At 43.1% G+C, this 5152-nt stretch overlaps 1 non-coding gene across 1 annotated transcript; it reads right to left on the bottom strand.

The window, feature by feature from the left end:
• Positions 1-4822: 4822 nt before the first annotated feature.
• On the bottom strand, positions 4823-4897 carry TRNAV-AAC. The gene has a single exon. It is a non-coding gene; the product is annotated as a tRNA-Val (tRNA).
• Between the last annotated feature and the right edge of the window lie 255 nt (positions 4898-5152).

The following is a 5152-nucleotide window of genomic DNA, read 5'->3' on the forward strand; positions in this document are numbered from 1 at the left end:
TAATTAGACAGAAAGTACTGGTACACCAAGACATATCAATTTTAATGGAAAAAATATTTGATTTCTTATTTTCCCATCAGTGTCCAGAATTGTATTTCTGGAGAAGAAAACCAGTACCTTAAAAAAGCAAAGGTATAGATCACTCCTCTCAGATGGCAAATGATTCAGTGTCCCATGCTGTTTCATCTGTTCTAGGGCAGGGATCCGAACCTGCAAGCCCACTCTGAGAAGAGAGGGTGAGCATCAGCTGGTCTACAAGTCTCTCTTCCTCACGCATGCAAGCACAACCAGCTTCAGAACAGACTACTAAAGGCTGTATCTGCAGCCTGGCAGCTACAGCACTCATCTCAAATGTGAGGACCAAACCTGGGCCTCACGTTATTGTTGTGGGGGGAATTAAAAATAGAAAGGGCTAAAATTTCTTCCAATGGTGATTCAAATCAAAATAATGCATTCTCTCATCAAACTGAAAAATTGTTTTTCAGGTAGCCCTAGGACAGGCATCAGTGGTATTAATCACTTAGAAAGTTGTTTTGGCCGCTTCTCTGAGGATCTTTCAGTTACAAAGTCATCAGGCAGGGGGTGGCTAGGATACACACCTACAGACGTGCTGCTATTAACTCTGTTAACCTGGCACTGCAGTGTCTTGTGCTGTGTAACAAGGACTGCAGAAAGGTTCAGCTGCCCAGAATATCCATCCTGTAATCCTGTATTGCAGTCTGAACTCCCCAGGAGTTGGAACCTGTAACCTGCTAATTGCCTTATCCTCATTTATATGATAAGTGGTTCATTTCCTTTATTGTGATTGAATCCCCTCCCTATATTACAAGAAAACTGGAGCTGCAGAGAGTGCTTGATTGGATTTCGTTGCTGTAGGCCATTTCTTAAACAGGTTACGGGTTGACAAACATAGAAGGAGGATCAATATCCATTCTTTGCCTCATTGACAAGCTAATCTTTTCAGTAAACATTTCATCAGTACCTGCCATTTGTATACACACCTGCCTCATGAGGATGGAGAAAGCTCTGTTTTATAAGGTTTAGGTAACTAATAAATGAAAAGACAAGAATATAAGTGGAGGAAATCATCAAGATAGCATTTTTAGGAAAATAGCCTTTCATTGTCTACAGAATCTAACCAAGCACATTTTCAACCGTTCCTAATTTTAATTAGGTTGCAATACATTCAGGCCCAGTGCCAGCTTCTGGTTCTGTAATCCTGATTCTCCTCTCTCATCAGAGCTAAAAGGACTATTTGAATCGGAGTAGCAACAAAGCTATGGCTCTGCTAAATACTTAGAAATCGTGAGTCATACTCCAGAAGCACAAGAGTTTTGTTTAGTGTGTTTGGAGACATCTTTCTTGTTTGCTTTTGTGTCACACGCTGAAGTCTCCTTCCCCCACAAGCATGTGGGCTGGAAACTGGCATTGTCTCTTACAGAAGCGAGGGCCAAGATTACATCTATATTTAGGCTTCTCTTACATTCCTGTGTATTAGAATTACACAGCTGAATGATGAATGCTTCAAAAATTAGCAATGCTGAATTTCAGTCCAATCTGAGAGTGCGAAAGCACTCACAACATTCCTTTTGAGGTGAAGGAAAGTGGACGACAAACATGAAACTTTGGGGACACAAGAAAAGAAAGAATATCGCTGTTGATACTTCAGCAGTATGTTTGTTAACATCTTCCTATCTCCAATACCAAAAAACACAAACTTTCCTGTTTCTTTTCCTCTGTGACATGTGGAGAACTCTCACAGAGGGCACAGGAATACTGACCAGTCAAATCAACTTTGCAGGCAAGAGAAAACATCAGAGGTAGAGATTACTCCAGGTGTAACATTGCTGACATAAGAAATACTTCAGTTCTGCATCTTGCTAGAGAAAATTGAGGTCATAAAATTACTCAGTGTTTGAAGAGTCAGAATAGAGAAAAAGTAGGGTAATGTGAAGATTAGAGAACACATATGTGTTTACAGTTCTTTACAAGGAAATCTTTTGATACATCCTTTAAAATGAACATTAATCAACTGCAACACACCTCCAGTGTCTGTTCTTTCTTCCAAATTACTTCAGGAAGAGCAAGTGGAAAGGAAGAGCTCAGTTAATACTCAGCAGTCTCAGAAAGGACTCAGTGTAATGTTTTTAGTGTGTTGGGTGCCCTCTTTTCTGCTATCAAACTGGTCCATGTAGGTCCAAGAACTTTTGTCTCATAGCCTTTTCAATTAGCAAAAACAGTGCTAGGATACACCTTTCATTGATGTGGAGGCTAGAATAGAAATTTAATAGGGAAAAATATTCCCATAACCGTAGTTAATTGCTAGTAAATGTTCCTCAAGCATCTTGGTTACGTTGATTAATGGCCCCAGTGAGCAGCTGAAAAATGGCTGGGCTGCTGGACAGATCATTAGCAATTTTAACTCTTCAACTATTGTGATGGGCACAGAGAAACAATTGCTAACATTTATAATGTGTTTCACTGAGTACAAAAGCATACCGAAATGCAAATTATGGTTAGAGAGAAACAATCACTGGTTTGTTCTTGTATTCAATTATATGGAAGTTTACAAGACAGAGAAAGGCAAGGGTTTTGTTTGGCTTGGTTTGCTTTGGTGTTCTTTTTAAAAAGCATTTGGACACATCCCTGATAAGTGCATGGGAGATTTTATGCGTAAATACAATACTCACTTCTGTTCATTAATCCTATTATTTTTAAAAGGAGAGGAACAGAGATTACATCCTAAAATGTATTTTATTTCATAAAGGCATAATTTCACAAATTTCATATTAAGCTGTGCTTTGCAACAGCACAAGGCTTGCAGTCCAAGGGCTGAAGGAAAGAATGATGAGGTTTCAGGCCACCTCTGGTCTGCCACAACTGTAATTGCCAAAGTCTCCCTGAGAGCATCTGAGAGACCCCAGTGCTTGCGATAATTCATGACAGTTCTTCATACCTGGACTGACTCAGACCCTGCTAAAACTACAGTGTCTATTGCTGTTTTGGAGAGAGAATCCCTCAGCTGTCAGAGGAAGAGATTTTAACACTCTGGTAGTCCACTTCAGTCTTTTTACACTGTGTAAAAACAGGTCACAGGTGTCTGAAGCACCACACTGGGAGGGCGAGAGGATGAGCAGCAGATTCACTAAGACAGAAGTTCCTGGAAACAGCCCTTCAGCCACACAGAGTTGGTCCAGGTCCACCTACTTTTTGAGATGCCGTGACCCACTTTAGAATTTAAATCCCAGGAATAGGAAATAAAACAATCCAGGACTGTGAAAAAAGCTGAAGGGGATATCTGTCTGATAATGACACAAATTCACTTGTAGCAGGCTCCTGGAAAGCTCATCAAGAACAACCCGTCACACTGTTTCAGAAAATATGCAACAGGAAATTACAGCCTGAAGGCACTTTGTTCACTGGCAATTTGCAACCAAGAAAGGGAGATGGAGGACAAACCAAAATAATTGAATAAAACTCTTTGAGCTTTATATGTAAGCTCTGCACTTTCCAAGGAAAGTGGGCAAGCAGCCAAAGGGACGCGATATGGCACTAATTATCAAGTATAGGAGAGAAATAGCTTTCTTGTTGGTTAAACATTACATGAAAAGCTTTGTCTGTACTTTCTAGAGTATGTACTGCTGACATGGACACTGTTCGGCAAAAATACATTTTTAACTGTAACTGACCAGAGTGAGGCACTTGGTAATGCACTTAGGATGGAGGAAAGGGGAAATCCTCTCTATGCTTCTTGCACTTGAGTGCCTTTTCTGCTGACACTTCTGAGAATCAGCATGTGCACAACAGGACACAAAGAACGCAAGGTACTTTAAATAACTACTTTTTTATAGGGCTACAAAGATGGGGAAGGATCTAGAGGGAAAGATGTATGAGGAACAGCTGAGGACCCTGTGTTGGCTCAGCGCAGAGCAGAGGAGCTGAGGGGAGGCCTGATGGCGGCTGCAGCTCCTCACAGGGAGCGGAGGGGCAGCGCTGAGCTCTGCTCTGTGTGACAGCGACAGGGCCCGAGGGAACGGCATGGAGCTGTGTGAGGGGAGGGGCAGCTGGGGGTCAGAGAAAGGGTCTGCATCAGAGGGCAGTGGGCATGGAAGGGGCTGCAAAAGGCTGTGGGCACGACCCCGAGTGCTGAAGTTCATGGAGCGTCTGGACAGAGCTCCCAGACACAAGGTTTGAATTTTGGATTGTCCTGTGAGGGGCCAGGAGTTGGACTCGATGATCCCAGGGAGTCCCTTCCAACTAGGGATAATCTATGATCCTATACAGGAGAAATATATGTGACAGATTGCCCTATGCAGTGATTTGCCACAGGCATGAACCTCTTGGCCTTATCCCACCACCAGCCAGCTAACTCCTGCAGGGCATTTTTCCCCTCTCTACTTTCCCCAAAGCCAAAGTATATGCTTGTGAGTGGAGAAAAATGGAGTCAGAAGGAACTGGGAGGCCCTCTACAAGCCTGTGTGGCCAGGTAGGACAGCACAGACATTACAGATCCCAAGCGGACATTGCCAAGGCCCTCCAACCAGCCTCCAGTCCCACTGCCTCAGTGAGGCGGCCATGGGTCTCCTCCTCTCCCTTTTCCCATTCTTCCCATCTTTATGCCCAGCATATGGCACATTGACAGGTACCCCTCACTCCGTCCCTAAGGGCAGTCAGGGTATGTACTTGGTGAGATGGTACCTTGAGAAGTGCAGCAAGAGATACACTTGAATAAATGCAAGATTTTCATGTGTGAAACTGCAGAGACTGGCAGGGGTTGGAAAGGTTAATTGGAGCTCCCGTAGTCCAACCCCAAAAGAGGTGATGTTTCTGCCTGGTTTCGAACCGTAGGGACCTTTCGCGTGTTAGGCGAACGTGATAACCACTACACTACAGAAACTCTTGTTGTTGTTATTCCTTGTTATTATTTGGTTTTCTTGAGTGACCAGGTAGTGACTTTGGGTGCAGGTATGGTTAAAGCAGCAGCCCCAGAGCTGCTCTGTTTGAGGAACATGGGGTGTAAATTCTGGGACCACTGAGAAAAGACAGCACAGAATAGAAGCCTGCTCACTTTACCCCACTCATATTAAAAGTTATACAGGCTCAGTTAAATCCTTTCCAAATTACATTTTCAGTCAAAATCATGCAACTAAAA

This window comes from Meleagris gallopavo, chromosome 3, assembly GCF_000146605.3.
Source record: "Meleagris gallopavo isolate NT-WF06-2002-E0010 breed Aviagen turkey brand Nicholas breeding stock chromosome 3, Turkey_5.1, whole genome shotgun sequence".
Lineage (NCBI taxonomy): Eukaryota > Metazoa > Chordata > Aves > Galliformes > Phasianidae > Meleagris > Meleagris gallopavo.